At 44.8% G+C, this 18432-nt stretch overlaps 1 protein-coding gene across 4 annotated transcripts in view; it reads right to left on the reverse strand.

The window, feature by feature from the left end:
• Positions 1–14676, reverse strand: part of PAK2 (p21 (RAC1) activated kinase 2) — an 81687-nt gene extending 67011 nt beyond the window's left edge. Inside the window, exons 1-3 of one of the 4 annotated variants that reach the window (XM_029913742.1) lie at positions 14483–14676; positions 13507–13557; positions 12527–12585 (exon numbers count right to left, since the gene is read on the reverse strand). The gene's annotated coding sequence lies outside the window, so the exon portion shown is untranslated. Of the gene's footprint in view, positions 1–2758; positions 2821–12526; positions 12586–13506; positions 13558–14482 lie in introns of those variants that run through there. The other 3 variants (XM_024211946.1, XM_024211949.1, XM_024211950.2) reach the window with 3 other exon arrangements.
• Between the last annotated feature and the right edge of the window lie 3756 nt (positions 14677–18432).

An 18432-nucleotide genomic window follows, 5' to 3' on the forward strand; every position in this document is an offset into this window, starting at 1 on the left:
GCATTAATAATACTGTAGTATTACCTAATGCCAATTAGTATTTTGATGTTAGCTAAGGTCTTGCCATCCCTTCTCTACTCCTATTAGAGTTGCCTCATTTGCTATTAAAAAAAACCCATAGATTCTGTGAATAGATAGTGAGAAGCTGTTTTGGATGAGACTGTCTTAAAACTCCCTGTAGACAAAGACATATAGGAGGCAGTTCCTTTCTACCCTCCCCTCCTTTTTGGGGGCGGGGAAAGAGGGTAAAAGCACATATGCTCCTAAGAGAAGCAGATCAGATATATCTAATTTCTCTCCTATTCCCTCTGAAACTGCATCTGAAGAGCATTGAATAAATTACAACCAGGAGACATACTCGTATCAACTCCCTGATTATATTGGTTAGGATTCTGTTTAATAGAGAGAATTATTTCTGGCCCTCTAAAGTAAGTTTGGACACATGAATCAACACCCCACAATCCAATGGCAAGAAGTTGAAGCTAGACAAATTCAGATCACAAATAAGGTGTACATTTTTAACAGTGAGGGTAATTAACCATCAGAACAATTTACCAAGGGTCATGACATCACTGGCAATTTTTAAATCAAGACTGGATGTTTTTCCAAAAGATCTGCTCTAGGAATTATTTTGGGGACATTCTATAGTCTGTGTTATATAAGAGTTCAGACTAGATAAACACAATGGTCCCTTCTGGCCTTGGATTCTATTAATCTATGAAAACTATGTCAGGAACCAATTGTAACTCAGCGCTGCAGTCTGATAAATTCTTAAGGATCCTGCAACTGAGTTATATCTTGGCACGGAGAAGGAACAAGCACACAAAATACTTTTACTCACTGCATTTCCATACTCAGTATTTTGGTTTTAGAAGCGGGGTATTATTGTAGAAATTTAGGATAACTTGTTTTTGTTACTATGAGTACCAAACACTCAATGCTATTTCACACATTGGAAAAGTGGGCCTCTCTCAAAGTAATGAATTGTTTAGTATTAACATGTACTTATTTCCTATGTAAAGGAGTACCATGGAAAAAATGTAGTAATATTTTGTTGAAATGAATTACAACTGTTAATACCAGTTTGTTTATTTTATGTTTGATCTGTTGGCTGAAATAATATTTCCAACTCAACAATTCGGAAACACTGAGCTGAAACTGGCCAAAAAAAGTGATTAGAACAACAGTCAGAGGCACAAAAGTTTATATCTATTCAAAATGAAATGGACATGTACAGAAATGAACCTCTCCTCCTGATAAATGAGTCTGGTTGAAATTCTCAAATCAGGGTGCTTAAAATTAGGCACCTAAGAGCATATTCAGAACCCTAAATAAAATGGCTCTGATTTTCAGATGTCCTGAGTGACACATCCAAATGAATTCAATGGAAGCTGCAGGTGGTGAGCAGCTCTGAAAATCAAGCCCCTTATGTTGGTGCATAAATAGGCTTAAGTTCCTAATTTTAAGCACACCAATTTCAAATTTGTAGCCTATCACTTCAATATCAATAGCTGGAGATAGTAGTTCTGCTTAGATACATTTCCTCATAAATCAGTTTAATCCATTCCATTAAGGAACCCAGGATTTTACCCCTTTAGCCAATAGATTGTTCTTTAGTGAGGGGCAAAAATCCTCCAGGATTTCTCTTTTCCCCTAGAATTCCACATCCCAAATTTCTCACCACAAAGGCTGTGTTGGTGTAACCCACCCAGGGTCGGAAGGACCCGCCACAGCTAGCACTGGAATGGGTTACCTAGGGAGGTGGTGGAATCTCCTTCCTTAGAGGTTTTTAAGGTCAGGCTTGACAAAGCCCTGGCTGGGATGATTTAGTTGGGGATTGGTCCTGCTTTGAGCAGGGGGTTGGACTAGATGACCTCCTGAGGTCCCTTCCAACCCTGATATTCTATGATAGTCAGCACCACGCCTTCAGTGTACCACGGATAAGTGATCAGTAAATGAGGCAAGAAGGAGCTACCTTCTATAATGCAGATTAATTAGAGCATTTTAAATGCATTTGTGTCTACCTAGGAGGTTTAAGTCTATTGCATTAGATTACCAAGGAATGCATAAACACTACCCCCTCCCTACCCACATTTATCCCCTTACCAAGAGGCACTGCAGATCCAAAGCAACAAAACGTCGGAAGGATGGTCTTGTTTGTTAAGGGCAGGTCTTCACTACCCGCCGGATCGGCGGGTAGAGATCGATCTATCAGGGATCGATTTAACCGCGTCTCATCTAGACGAGGATAAATCGATCCCCGAACGCACTCCCCGCCGACTCCGGAACTCCAGCTTGCGAGAGGTGGAAGCGGAGTCGACGGGGGAGCGGCAGCGGTCGACTCACCGCCATCCTCATGGCCAGATAAGTCGACCTAAGATACACAACTTCAGCTACGCGAATAGCGTGGCTGAAGTTAGCATATCTTATGTTGACCCCCCCCCCCCGCCAGTGTAGACCAGGGCCAAGGCAGTAAACACTGTACTTGGATATTCAAGACATTGGATTCAATCCTCTGCTTTGCCAGGCCTCCTGAGAGAATCATCAAGAGACAAAACTCTTCCTCCCATTAGCTAGAGGAGGATGTTACTTCAAGTACAAACACCCACAAGCTAGAGGCTAATACAAAAAAATTTTAAAAAGAAAAAGTTCCAAGCAGAGACCAAGGACAGCATTCTCATAAAAAACACAGTATCCTCGCTCAGTGCTCAGAAAGAGGAGGGAACAGGGGGCCTTGAGCACTGCCTCTGCACTTCACCTGTGGTTGTCTTCCTTTCCATCAGTAGCTTCTCCCTGCTGCTAGCAAGTCTCCAGTAAAGAATTCAAGCCTTTGGGGTATATCTGCAGAGGGCATGATGGCAAGCATATTAATCACCCTGGCAAGTAGGGTTACTCATCAGCTTAGTAGATATTAGGCAGATTTTTCAAGTTCTGAACATAATGAATGCCAGTATATAATTACAACAAATAAAATATTTGAAATTACAGTGTTTTAAGCAGGGCTTTGGAGCTGTGCTCGAGCTCCGCTCCAGCTCCAGGCAAAAACCTGCAGCTCCACTGCTCTGGAGCTGCTCCGCACTCCAGCTCCGGGCTCTGTTCCAAAGCCCTGGTTTTAAGTCATACCAGCTAGTCTGGTAATCCAGAAGTAATTAACTGTCAGAGGTAGGAAATAATGGAGGCAGCATGCTCAACTCAGGTGAGGAGAGGAACAGTTTTCTAGCTCCCGGTGGCTAGCCCTGGAGGGAGCGCTGTCCATCTCCTACTTCAGGATGGATGATCACTATGATCCAGTCTGACAGAAAAGTAAAAGGGAACAAATTAAGTGACTGTAGGCTACATAAGTTCCGCGCCCCATTTAAAAAAAAAAAAAGAAAAGTCACCCAGAGCTTCATTTCAATTTAGAATCATAGAATCTCAGGGTTGGAAGGGACCTCAGGTGGTCATCTAGTCCAACCCCCTGCTCAAAGCAGGACCTAACCCCCAACTAAATCATCCCAGCCAGGGCTTTGTCAAGCCTGACCTTAAAAACATCTAAGGAAGGAGATTCCACCACCTCTCTAGGTAACCCATTCCAGTGCTTCATCACCCTCCCAGTGAAAAAGTTTTTCCTAATATCCAACCTAAACCTCCCCCACTGCAACTTGAGACCATTACTCCTTGTTCTGTGATCTAGTACCACTATGAACAGTGTAGATCCATCTTCTTTGGAACCCCCTTTCAGGTAATTGAAAGCAGCTACCAAATCCCCTTCATTCATTCTTCTGCAAACTAAATAATCCCAGTTCCCTCAGCCTCTCCTCATAAATCATGTGCTCCAGCCCCCTAATCATTTTTGTTGCCCTCTGCTGGACTCTTTCCAATTTTTTCCACATCCTTCTTGTAGAGTGGGGCCCAAAACTGGACACAGTACTCCAGATGAGGCCTCACCAATGCCGAACAGAGGGGAATGATCACATCCCTCGATCTGCTGGCAATGCCTCTACTTATACAGCCCAAAATGTCGTTAGCCTTCTTGGCAACAAGGGCACACTGTCGACTCATATCCAGCTTCTCGTCCACTGTAACCCCTAGGTCCTTTTCGCAGAACTGCTACCTAGCCAGATGTCTTATAGATGTCTTATTCACAGTTCAGACACAGGGACAGAACTACTCACCTAGCCAGGTTATAGCCCAACATTAGGACTTGAAGCGTTCAGATAAAATTTCACTGGGCCTCTGCCCTGAAGCAGGATAGGATGCAATCCACTGCCTGGATTGTATCTGTGAACTTGTCCTGAAGCAGGCAAGCTAGTGTTTCAGTGGAATACAGGGGAACCACAGTGAAGATTAGAACCTGAGTGGGGATAGTAGTAATAGGACATGTTGATGCAGGTAAAAATATTCTAATGGTCATTTACCTTCTGGGCAATGTGAACAAACAAACTATGCACAAATACGAGCAGGAATCCAAAAAGGCTGGCAAAGCTTCATTTGCTTATGGGTCTTGGATGAAACTGGGGAAGAGAAAGGGGAGTAACAATGGATGTGGATACGACCAAATTTGAGACAGACTGAAGTTATTACATTGATGGATGATCCGGGCCATAATGATTTCATCCCAAATATGATCACAGGAGCTGCACAGACTGATGTGGCTATCTTGGTTGTGGATGCCAGCAGGGGGCAGGGTTTGAAGCAGGGTTTGAGACTGGTGGACAGAGTCGAGAACATGGGTTATTGGTTCACTCTCTTGGACTGACCTAGGTACCCAAAGGGTGTGAATTACCTCACTGAGATAGGGCTCTTATTAGCCATTGACTCAGATATAGATACAACACACACCACTCCTTGATGCAGAAGAGCTGTCTGTGACCACCAAGCACTTCGTAAATTACACTCAGGCTGCTAACAACCCAAAGAGCAAGGGTATGTCTTCACTACACAGTTAACCTAGGCTCTTACCCAGGTTTTAGCCCAACCCCCCGATCATCCACAAAGTAAAACCTCTGATCCATGTTTGGAGGTACTTTATGTCCAGGCTAGCTTACTCAGTTTAGCGTTGAGTTGGGGGGGAGGGTACAGAATATGAGCTCTGCTCTAACATGGGCTGGAACCTGCCCCCTTTGCTGTAAGGATGCAGGCTAAAGGCTAAATCATTTGACTAATCAGAGTCCTCCAATGCCCTTTCCACAAATCCTCCCAAAGAACAAACATTCTCCAGCAATTGACAGGGTGTTTCAGCACAAACCACCATGGGACATGCCCCCAATACACAGGAGCACGCAGAAACAGTGAAGACCATAGTAACACAGCTGGGGCTTTGCCAGGGGGATACTTGTACCCATGCTAGGCTAACCTAGGTGCCAATCACCAGGTTATCTGTGCAGTCAAGACATACCCTAAAGTAGTACCTTGTACTGACAGTGGTCACTATCCTCTATTAGCCTGAGGTACTGTCTGTGACTTTGCCTAGGGAGAGGAAGTACTCTCTCTAAGTTAGGATTTGCACCAGTGAAGCTTACTACAAGTTCAAACATGGGTAAGCTCCACCACTGTAAACTGTGCCTTTGACAGTTTACATGATTGTATTAGTGCGGATATACTAGTAGCTGGCTACTAAGAGCTAACATACCCAGGTCCGACAAGATCTAACTCTACGGAACTCTAGCAGAAAAGGTAAAGGTACGCCCACAGCAGCCTTCACCTCTTCCTTGGAGACTTCCTAGAAAGAGGAGACGACGTTGGTTAGAGCACTTTGAATTAGACATCTTTTTGAAATGGGACTAGATCAAAGTGCATTAACAAACTTAACATGTCAGCAGGGTGCATACAGACAGTTCACCTGCTGCAAGCTAGCACACCCCAGCTCACTACAGTCTAATTGTTCATGTGGACAAGCCTACAGAAACTACTGACACAGGAGCTGGAGTACCATAAGGCCAAAAGTCCAAAGGTGCACAGTACCGAGATGGAAAAAAGTCTGACAGATTTAAACTTGGGAGCTGTCCAAACTGAAAACTGAAGCCCACATGATATTCGTGGGCCCAATCTAGATGTAGAACTGCAGGAGAATGGCAAGAAACCTGCTTTTTTCAGTTGAGAAGTCCACAGCACTGAACTCAGATCCATCTCCCATTGGATCAAGAGCTCATCCACAAAGTGCTAAGGGAAGGCTGTTCTGAAGAAAATCTTGCTTAAACCAATAATCCAACAGATCCTACAGAGTGGTAGTTGGGGTTCTGCACTGATGACTGTTCTGAGTGCTATGACATCCACTCCTTCCAAACCTTCAACGGGTGTTGACTCCTGGTGCTTTCTCCAGACATACCCAACTGGCACCCTAATGCTGACAACTGAGGTTGCCAGGCCAAATCAGAGGAGGCCTATGCTTTTCAGGACCCTTAAGATCCAGGAAATCCTACCTCACTGGGTTCCAGCTGGAGCTGACATCAGGATCCTTGTTAGAAAATCTCTCGTACCATATGGCACCACTGAAGTGCCAGACTACCAGAAATGCTACCCTCAGCATCTGAAGAACTCTGACCTCAAGTAAGTGGAATACCATCTGGCAGTTCCTCACAGTGCATCTTTAATAGAGGATGACATTTCAACCTGGAATTCTGCAACAGGCATCAGCACCAGGACAGTAGAGAGTCCTTTCTATAAGTTCTGAGACTCATCAGCTACCATAACACATGATAAGAATAGTATTTTTTAGGACAAAACAATTTGGTCTGAGGGAATGGAATGCATCATTCCAAAAACATCCCCTTTTCAGTGTCACCCTAAATGTGGTGCCTTTTGAAAATTTTATTTGGGTTTTTAGGAAGCAAGAGACTGCAGGGAAGGGACTAATCTGCCCTAAGGTAGAAAATACTGATGAGGTGATGTCCCTCAAATAAATTTGTGAAATAAACCATGATATATTGGACAAAAAGGCTGAATCGCATTAAAGAAGTTCTGAAAGCATGTGCATATGCTGATAGTTGTGAACTTTTGTGGGTATGTGATGAGTCAGAGGTGAAGTAACTACCTTAAACTTAACAGGAAGGAGAAAATTTCAGAGAAGCAGTCAGAAGCTGCATAATAAAGGCCTTGTTAGCCCAGTCACATCTCCTACACTAGAGTGTCTGCCAGCTGTCCTCATTCTTGTTCAAGCTAATGTTCAGTACAAAAGGAAGAGGGTGCATATTATGCCAAATCCTATTATGAAAAGAATATAGCACATTTTAAGTTATATTTACACCTATCATAACTACTTACTGGTTGCCTACTTTCAGCCATAATTCTTCAATGTGACAAATAAACTTTACAGGTAAAGTTATCAATTGATCATGCAACACCCTATACACCAAATAGGAAAGCTTAACTTAAATTTTCTGACTTGTTGCAAAGACGTAAACATTTTCAATTTACACTATTCTATTTCCAGAGGGGGACAACTCTTCAGATTGTGGAAGTGTTTAATCACTGCTCTTTTATTCAATTTTGTGACCAAAGGAAGAATTACCATAATACAAATGATGATACTGAATATAAACTGGCGATCAGGAAGTTTAGACTTGAAATTAGACAAAGGTTTCTAACCATTAGAGGAGTGAAGTTCTGGAACAGCCTTCCAAGGGGAGCAGTGGGGGCAAAAGACACATCTGGCTTCAAGACTAAGCTTGATAAGTTTATGGAGGGGATGGCATGATGGGATAGCCTAATTTTGGCAATTAATTGATCTTTGACTATTAGCGGTAAATATGCCCAATGGCCTGTGATGGGATGTTAGATGGGGTGGGATCTGAGTTACTACAGAGAATTCTTTCCTGGGTGTCTGGCTGGTTAGTCTTGCCCATATGCTCAGGTATCAGAGGGGTAGCCGTGTTAGTCTGGATCTATAAAAAGCAACAGAGAGTCCTGTGGCACCTTTAAGACTAACAGATGTACTGGAGCATAAGCTTTCGTGGGTGAATGCCCACTTCGTCGGATGCATGTTCATATGCTCAGGATTTAGCTGATCGCTATATTTGGGATCGGGAAGGAATTTTCCTCCAGGGCAGATTGGCAGAGGCCCTGGGGGTTTTTCGCCTTCCTTTGCAATGTGGGGCACGGGTCACTTGCTGGAGGATTCTCTGCACCTTGAAGTCTTTAAACCATGACTGAGGACTTCAACAGCTCAGACGTAGATATAAGGTTTATTACAGGAGCGGGTGGGTGAGATTCTGTGGCCTGCGCTGTGCAGGAGGTCAGACTAGACAATCATAATGGTCCCTTCTGACCTTAAAGTCTATGATGCTATACTGTAACACAGAACCACTACAACCAAGACAGGGGTTCATTGTGCTAGGCACTGTACAAACACACAGTAACATCCATGCCCCAAAAGCTTACAATTACAAAGACAAGACTATAGTGAGAAGGGAAACAGAGGCAGAGAAATGCCCAATGTCATACAGCAGATCGGTGGCAGAGCCAGGATTCCTGAGTACTACCCAGTGGGTCACACTGGCTTCCATAAAACTCAAGACTATTTTTATGTTAACTGCCATCATTCATAATTCAGATTTGATTAAAACTATCATTCTATATTCTAATACACCAGATGATTTCCCAACCCCTGTACCTGTATTAAATTGAGATATTAAAAAGCTACAAAAGTAGAAGGTTGGAGTAAATGTATCTTATCACAACAGTGTATGCAGGGAAAGAAAACTACCACCTTCACTAGCTCAGAGACAACTACTCAGATGCAAGATTCAAATATAGCAGCTGTTTGATGGGAACAGGTAACAACTAATTTTCTGGAACAAGAATAAAATATTTCAGTAACAAGTAATCAACTTCAAGTGAAACAAGCAACCTTGGGCAAATCTGAGTTGGTAGTTTTTGTATATACAATCAAGCAGAGTCTACCAAGAATCTTCTAGAATGGATGTCCAGCTCCCATTCAACATTTTACCTATCCTACCAATATATCTAGGACAAGCATGCTCTAAACAGTATTGAAATTTTATGACAAGGAATAATAATAGAGGACTGCCAACCTATTAACCTCTCTTCATTCAAATCCATTTTAAGGCATACATCTGTAATGATACTCCCAAATACTGAGTCAATCATTCTTTAAAAACTGAGCATCTAGATATGCTCCTGGTTAAACTCGGTATCCAGCTGTTGCCCATGTCATTTTTCTTCCCTATTTGTTATCCTCAACCTATCCTGCCATCTCTGAAGTTAGATTTAGATCTTTGGGAAAAGAGCCTGTCTTTCTAGTTGTTCTGTAAAGCACCTAGTGGGGATCTTTTGTTTTTGAGAACTACACAAAATTTCTCTCCAGAGATAAACAAAGCAAGCTAGTTAAAATGGTTCTAAACACTATTACATAACTAGTACTTGACCTAATGCTTTTCATTGACAAATTCCAAAGTGCTTTAAAAAGGTGGTTAAGTATCATTAACATGAGAGCTTCAAAAAAATCTACTTGCGTTGGGTAAGCAGATAGCCTGAACTGTCAAGTTAAAATGAGACCTAACCAGCAATATCTGCAGAAATTTTTCATTTAAAAAATAAATGTCTAGTCCTAATCGCTGAAGAAATGACCTCAGAAAGAGCCAAAACTCATGTACTGTTTTCATGAATCTGCAGACAGACAGCTCCAGTACTGCTGCTAGCCATGGCTTATCCAAGCAGCAGCAGAGTGAAATTTAAAACATTTTGGTCAGATTTATTGCAGTTATTCAGAACCCAGTGGGCAGCTGTAAAACTGTCAATCATATACTACTACTGTTTGAGAACGCAAGCATTGCAGCTAGTCATAGTGGAAGAGGAACCAAGCAGAGGGTTGACTGGAGAAGGAGTGATGAAGACCTTACCCCTCCCCCTTCACCCAAAGAGTCCCTATGGGAAGGGTATAGAAGCAGAAACCCACATGCAACAGCGAGGATGCTCTGAAAGTGGTGATGAGACAGGAAGTGTCTTCCTCAACGAGAGCAGTTTCACATTTATCCGATAACTACTTGCAAGAAGCTGATACAAAAAAAATAACCGCTCCCTTTCCAATAGCTGGGAATGATAAGGAGGGCCTCACTGCCCTTGGACTTTGCCCTTTGACTTTGCTGAGGGCTATGCCCACCTTCATAGCTAACTCTGGCTAACAGGTGTGAAATTTCAAAGGCCTGATCCCCCATTCTGTAGCTGAAAAAACAGAAAAGAAGTGACTTGTCTAAGGATGCAGAGTGGGGAACAAAACCAATGTCTCCAAACTCCCAGTACCAGGCTCTACCCTCTAGACCAGCGAACTTGTATACCGGCAGTAAAATGCAGACCAATACCCAAGTAAGCTAATATAACTGACTTTCTATGAAATCTTGCTTGAAGATTTCAATCTAGTTCAATGTAAAGCCTTGAAGTACAAAGCTAACTCCTTCCACTTACAACACAATGATCCAAGCCCCAAAACTGCTAGTTCACTATCTCAACTAACATTTTAATGCCAAAACATTTAACACATCATACTTTCATCAAAATGCATAATACGAATATTAAGCATAGTTTCTTTTCATCCTACATTACAGTGATACAAAGAACCCCACCCCTAAACAGAAAAGCATCTCAAGAATCCTTGGTCTGACTGCAATGCTTGCTCTAGTGATGTTCAATTGTAATTTATGCAAAATTCTTATTTATTGCATGGTAATATTTTCCAGGCTCTGCTTGGCAATTGCAGACTTATATTTGAGAGTCACAATATTTCCAAGAAAACACTGCCTAGTTAACATGAGAGGTTCAAAGGAATATATAGCAAGCTAGTATTCTTTTTGAACCTTCTTACTGCTCCAACTGGTTTCTGCTTTTATAAAGAGAAAAAAAGAGCAGTGAAACTGATCATTGTAATTACGTTTCTGGAATAATCTCTTCAATGGAAAGCTTTACAACCACCTGTCTGACAATTTGGTTCTACTCTGCTTGAACTGCCAACAATAATATACATCAGGAAAGTTAAATTTATAATTTGTTTCAGCCCTGTACAAGTCACAAATACCTGTAGCTATTTGATTTTATACCTTGAGGAGTTATAAAATAGCTTGGAAGGAGAGATATCATCTGATTGGCTGAAGTTAGTTCCAAGCCTACAAATTATATACTATAAATCATCTACCTGCTCAACCACTACTGCTCAAAACATTTAAGTCATTTTACAAAATGGCATGGGTAAAAACTGCTTTAGATTACTTTAAATGCTTAAGTTTAAAGTACTTAAATAGGACTTCCATAGCCCACCACATATGTCGGTGCTGTTAATGACTGAGGGGATCTTCGGCAAATCATTTTTCGTAGCCAGGTACTTTCCCCATCTAACTCAGTTCCTTCCACTTCCATGCCTCTCCTATCCTCCTTCCTTTTCTCCTGACCTGTACATTTTGTACATTTGACACGTCAGTTTACGAAATGCTGCTTGGGTCCCAGCCCAAGACTCCAGCATTAGCATCTTCACTCATGTCACTACTAGGCCAGACCAATGTTCCCTCTAATTTTTTACACCCTCCATGTGCGGAATGAATTTTGTTATGTGCACCAATATGGAGGTGATGAGTGGCAGGGGTGGGGCTAAGGGGTCTGGAGTGCGGGAGGGGGCTCAGGGCTGGGGTGGTGGGTGTGAGGGCTCTGGCTGGGCGTGGGGCCCTGGGGTGGGGATGGGGTTTGGGGTGCGAGAAGGGTCTCAGGGCTAGAACAGAGGGTTGTGGTGCAGGGGGTGAGGGCTCTGGCTGGGGGTGCAGGCTCTGGGGTGGGGCTGGGGATGAGGAGTTTGGGGTTCAGGCTTCCCCGGGGCTGCAGCAGGGAGAGAGGACTCTCCCCAGCCCCCTCTCGCCACGGCAGCTCTGGGACTGGGGGAGAAGGGCCTCTCCACAGCAGTGGCAGCTCCAGGGCTGGGGCTGGGGGGAGAGGCGCCTCTCCCAGGCTGCGCACCTGCACAGTCCTTGATAGCCTGCTGCGTGGCTGCACAGCTTAGAAGGAACTTAGGGCCAGACCCTTTGATACTGATGTGGTTTAACGATGGCATCAAAATAAACCATTTAAAAAAAAATAAGCCCTTTAAACACAACTAGGAGACTTGTTCTGAAAGCCACTATATCTTCATTGTGGCGACAGCAGAGACACCTCAATTAATGATCTGCTAATCTGCAGCAAGAGGATACTGGCACTGGAAGCTCAGGCCAGCTCTCAGACAACACTTTAGGAGTTGAAATTCCAACCTAAAAAGAATTTGGGAGAAGTGAAAGAAGAAGAAAAAACAGGAGAGGATAAATACTGGACTAAAAGTAGCCCTCTCAATGGGGTAAGTCAGAGACCCAGTTAGACACACCCTCTCATATCTGCATCCAAATTCTCTGCCTTAGACATGTGGCTGGTGTGTCTTGATCACATGCTCAGGGTCTAACTGATCACCAGATATAGGTAAGGAAGAATTTCCCCCCCAAGTCAGATTTGCAGGGATTTTCGCCTTCCTCCTCAATATGAGATACAGAGTGAGTGCTGGGATCATCTAGCCACATCTCACCTAATCAGTTTCCTGCCATTGCAAGGACTTCGGTGGCACCTGTCTCTCCTGTTCTCTGCCTGTGGCAAACAATAGTTTAGATGAATAAAGCATTTAGTTCTTAGGAGACTAAAGTAACTGGACTCAACACAGGGGTATTTGGCTGAAATGTAATGGCCTGTAAGACTACATAATCTAATGATCCCTTCTGGCCTTAAACTCTATAGCTTTCTCATGAGCAGGGCTGGGGGGAGCAGAAAAAAAAAGAAGAACAAAAATAGGAAATTAAAAAGAAGAAAACAAACCAGAAGACAGAAAGTGACAGACAAAACAAAAAAAGAGACAATGGCAACTACATTGAGACAAAGCATAAACAAACATGGGGTGCTGATCCTCCAAGGAATTCTCCAATAAAAAAAAAACAAAACACAGTAATGGAATGCTGCAATATTTGGGTTGCTTACACTACAGGAGAATGTTACAGAAAAAGAAATCCCATAAAACACAGCTATTTACCAGAAATATTTCTGTTGGAAAAGTAGTTACAAAAACTAAGTTTGGGCAAAACTTTACTAAGAATTCTGTTAATTCTTTTTGTAAAACTTGTTAAAATTACACAGAGGTCAATGGTGTACCGCCCACCTCCCAAAACATGGAAGACCTTTAAGTTTTAGAGAGCAGCCCCACAGAAAAAAAAATCAACCCCACAAAAATGTGCTTCTATCATACCTATCTATGAGAATTAAAGACAAACAGGATAAGGAGAAACACAGGCTGTACTTAGTTTCAGGCCTAAATTTTCATGTCTATTTACACAAATTAAATTCAGCATATATCAGCAGCATGATACATCTATAGGTGTCTTTTTTTAAAAACTACATATTATATAGCAAGATATATAGTGAGCACACCAAAAATCACTCATGATAAGGAAATAACTATACATAAAAAAAATTTTAAAAACTCAATATTTGTTTCTAGAAAGACAGAAATTTCATTACCCATTAAGTTTTGTTGAACATGAAGGCACTTCTAAAAGCAGAAAGTAGTATCTGAAAGGAAGAGAATTGGGGGAGGGGGGGAATTATATTACAACTTTAAAAGCAGTATTAAAGTGAAATAACATGAATATATTGGCTCATTTAAGTCTACTTCTGTCTTATTTATGTGCTATTTCTTGGAGTGATTACAAGATGGTGGGGCACAAAGTTGTTGCAAGTATGTTTTTGCAAGTACTATTATTATGCAGCCATCCCAAAATCACCTATAGCTGTGTCACTGTAGTATAGACACTTACTATGGAAGGTGTTTTTCCATGGCTGTAGTAAATTCACCCGGAGAGACGGTAGCTACCTCTACAGTAGGGGTTAGATCAACCACCATGTCATATAGGACGGAAAGTTTTTCATAGCCCTGAGCTGCAGCCAGGTATTGACCAGGCCTATTACGCCAAACCCTGACAGCCCTAACACTGCAGTGTAAGGTCCGTACGGGTTCCCCCCGCCACCCCACACAGGTGTCCCAAAACCCTTACCCCGCCACCCCACCGTGCCATCCAGCCCACGCCACCCCCGTCTTGCGCCGCCCCCGCCAGGGAGGAGTGCACCCTCCTGCGGAGTTTCGCAGCTGGGGGAATTGCAGGAGCCTGGCGGCGGGTGCCTGAGCACCTGGTCTCCTTCCTACAGGCTCTGTGCCGAGCGGACCGGCGCTCCCTACCCGGCGGGGCTGGGCAGAGAGGGCGCTGCCTACACCTCAGCGATCCCCAACAAGGAAGCGACTCAGGAGGAAGCGGCGGGGAGGCGCCGCCAGCCTGAGGGCTAGGATTCCGCCCACGGTAGGTGGGAGACCCCCAGCCGCTAGCCAGGCCAGGTCATGTACACGCCGCCGGGTCGCGTGCGCGGCGGAGGGAACGGCCACCCGGCCCCGCTGCCCCCTCAGCCGGTCCCCGCCCCGGCGCGCAGCGGGCGCTGAACTCACCGGGGGCAGACGGGGTTGCCCGCTGCGCCGCGGCGCCACCCACCTTCAGAAAGGAGCCAGCCGCCGAGGGGGCTGCGGGGCGGGACCTCTGGTTCGCACGGCGCGGCCGCCGCACAGAGCCTCCTGCAATGGCGGCAGTGGGACCCACCGAGGCTGCAGCAGCCGGAGGGGGAAGCGGAACCGCCGCGCGTGGCCACAGCCCAGGAGGGGAAGGGGGAGGGGCCGCCCCTCGCGCAGATGTTCACGCGCAGGGCGCGGGGACTACAGTTCCCATGACACAGCGGCAATGCGGAGGGAGAGGCAGGGAGCGCTTCGATTGAGGACTATAGTTCCCATGATGCATCAGCGCGGCCGGGCTGCCCCCGAGACAAGCAGCCGACGTTGCGCGGAGCCCGCTGGGAAGTGTTGTCCTGGTTAATCAGCACCTGCCCGGCCCCGATTCCCAGCGCGGGACGCAGGCGGCAGCGGAGCGGTCCCGCAGCCCCCTCCCCCACAAGCCATACGTCATTTGTCTTAAATGCTGGCCTCCGCGGGGGGGCTGTGTCCTCCTATGCGGCCATACAGCGCCTAGCACCAATCCTCAGATCTCTGCGTGTTCCTGTCTAAAGAGGAGCGACAGGCATTAAAGCGGCACCCAATCGGTCACCCCTGTCCAGGCAGCTAAAGACAGAGCTTCGCCCCTTCCCCCACCACGGATAGGATTCACTTACCACGAGGGGATTATTTCCCTCATTTAAAACAAAACCCATGTATTAATACGTGCCTCAGTCAGACTACAATTGCAGGCTTTTTAATTTCTCATTGTGGGCACACAGGCTATGGAAAAGCCTGAAGTCCTCTGCTTCGCTGAGCTGTGCAATTCTTTCCCCTTTTGGGGGCAAAAAGACTTTTTAAATAAATACTATCCTGTCCAGGTGCAAGTGTGTGCTCTTGTCAGCAGCCCCTAACCTGCAGTTGGACTGCTTATTTTCTTGCTCTTTGATTTCCTGTTATTTTAAAATGGCAACCCCAATAGCCAGGGGGCACTAAAATGCTGCTTCACCCTCAAAAGTCCTGAGGGCCTGAGAAATCCTACAGAAGACTGATAGACATTTATGGGTGGGAGCCAAACAGGCAGCAACGGACAAGCCTTTGGTTAAAAACAACGACGAGTCTAGCGGCACCTCTGGATAGTTGCCTACAGTCCCTACAGATAGTTGGCTGTTATTTGTGAAATAAACTACTTCAAAATGCAAAATTCCTTAAGTAATATATTTCCTGAGTAGTAGCCAAATATTCTCTAATTATTCTATAGCACCATTACGTGGCAAAACACAGACAGATTGAGAGCTGGTTGCTTTCTAAAAGAGAGATGGAATAGAAACTCTGGTCATCTACACTTTTGTCTATCGCTAATTCACACTTCAGCTCTGACTTCCTTTCTTTTGAAATTTGATATATTCCCTCAATACTTCTTAGAGTGCTGAATAAAATGTCTTTACCATGAGTGAGGGAGTGGGTATCCTGCTTCTTTATTGCAATAGGAGACAGAGGACACAAATTGTCTCCTTGAAATCCACATTGTCTCTGAAATACGAGAAAATGTTAGTTTATTCTGTGTTTGTGACAAAGTTATGAAAGGATGTCTGGCAGCACCAGGTGGCTGCATCTCACATCCCTACAAATATACTTTACTCATCCTTCCTCTTCCCTTAAGGTGTTTGGGGGAGGGGGAACTAATGCTTGTATCAACACCACTGAAGACAAATTAACCATGTTTGAGCAGAGTTCTACATTCCTTAGGCACCACCAGTCTCTGCAGCTCGTAGCTTGCACAGCTTTTTCTTGCCCCACCATCAAAACACATTGGTAGTTAGGGGGAACAAATGGCAGCAGCTTCCACTATTGCCATCCTCCACCATTTACCAGTGTGTGCCACTCTTCTAACACAGGGGTGCCAATAGCAGCACTCAGGATGGGTTTGTGTGGTCCTGCCCACATCTAAAGGCCCTTCTCCTCAGCCTACGGGGAGCAGCCAGTACACCCAGACATTAACTAAACACAGGTTCAAAATCAGGGATGCAGAGGGGGACACCAAGCAGAGACCCCCACGGACAGCGCCAACTGCTCCTCATAGATGTCCAGGGAGCCAGTGGACACTGCCCAGAGGAACCCTTCCCCCAAACATGACTTAAGGGAGGATCTGAAGTAGGCCCCACAGTCGCAGAGCACCCCCTACCCCATCCAACTTCCTCCCCTGGTATAGTGGCCGGCTATCTTGGCCAGCACCAGGAGGAGGTTGATGAGGCAGTCTCACAACTTTGTGGGGCCACAAATAGGGTGTGTGTAAATAAAGAGGTGCGGGGAAAAGTGCAGCCAGAACTGAAGGAGAAGGTTCTGCAGCAGTAAGAGTACCTATTGAAGTCCCTAGGGGTGCAAGCCCATACATATTGGAAGGCCCCTCCCATAGCCTAAGGAGAGGAGCTACTGAACCCAGGCCTCAAGCAAGTTCAGGGGGCAACAAATTATAAAACAGGGACAGGAGAGAGAGTCACAGGGTCATAAACAGGGAGTCAGAGAGGGACACCGAGCAGAGAATCCCAGACAGTGCCCACTGCTCCTGGAAGGTGTCTAGGGAGCCAGTGGATGCAGCCCAGAGGACCTCTACCTGGATACGTGAGCGAAGGGAGAAATGGAAATAGACCCCACAGTTGCAAAATACCTCCCTGTCCAGCATTCTCCTCTTGTTATGGTGGATGGCCACCTTGGCCAGCGTCAGGAGGAGGCTGATGAGGCAGTTTTGCAACTTCATGGGGCCACAGATAGGGTGTGCATAAACAAGGAGATGCAGGGAAAAGTGCAGCCAAAATTGAAGGAGGAGGTTGTGCAGCAGTAAGAGAAGCTGAGAACAGCATGCTTAGTCTCCATGGCTTCTCCAGAAGCTGCCTACCACAGATTTAATCTTTGAGTTGACCTCCCAGCTTATCCACATGTCCTGACCTCTCCCTTCTGCTAAGCTCTCCTTTCACCCCAGGTTTCATGCAACATCTGATTTTCCTTCAAAATCAGAAACACCAACTTCTCCCACCCATCAGGCAACTTGTTTCCACACAGCCTTGGAGAAGTAGCAGACTTTAAGACCTATCCACAAGGTCAGAAGCAATCTCTCTATTAAACTTTCCAACTTCTGTTGCTCTCAACTGTTTCCTCGACTCCTCTCCACCCCACCTCTCTTTTGACAGCATATGCCTTTAATACACAGGGAAATTGACCAGCATAACTATTCACGTGCAGACACTAATTCTGGAATAAAATGACCACTTGGAAGAGAAAAGTACAGAAGCAGAGATTTTGGCCTTGTCCACACGGGGAGCTATTCTGAAATAACTATTGCAAAACAGCTTATTCTGTCATAAATAAGTCAGTCAATTTCCCCTATGTAGATAAGGCCATAGTCTCTGCTTCTCTATTCTTATCTTTCTTATTCCCCTTTATACTGCTTTGTCTGCTCCTCTAATTCCCTTCACTCCCCCTCCACCCAGGTTTGCTATCTTTGAATCCTGCACCATTGAACACGTTTGGAGAAAATTCTGTAACTAAGGTAGCCTCCTAAATTTTGTTCATGTTTCTTTCAGATACACTTTCTTCCGCTTTAAAAAGATTTCACTTCTCTTCACTTGAGTTTTGTGCCTCCAACCCTGGTTGATTCTTTTTCACCTTCAGATCCTCTCAGCTCCATACAGTTTATTCTCCTCTCAGGTTCTTGCCAGTTTTTTTAAAGCAAAATTGAGTCAGAGTTTAAGGCCAGAAGGGACCATCACAATCATCTAGTCTGACCTCCTGAACATCCCAAGCCACAGAACCTCACCCACCCACTCCTGTAATAGACCCATAACCTCTGGCTGAGTTACTGAAGTCCCCAAATCTTCATTTAAAGACTTCAAGTTACACAGAATCCACCATTTACTCTA

Source organism: Terrapene carolina, unplaced genomic scaffold, assembly GCF_002925995.2.
Source record: "Terrapene carolina triunguis isolate 2854851 unplaced genomic scaffold, T_m_triunguis-2.0 Scaffold837, whole genome shotgun sequence".
Lineage (NCBI taxonomy): Eukaryota > Metazoa > Chordata > Testudines > Emydidae > Terrapene > Terrapene triunguis.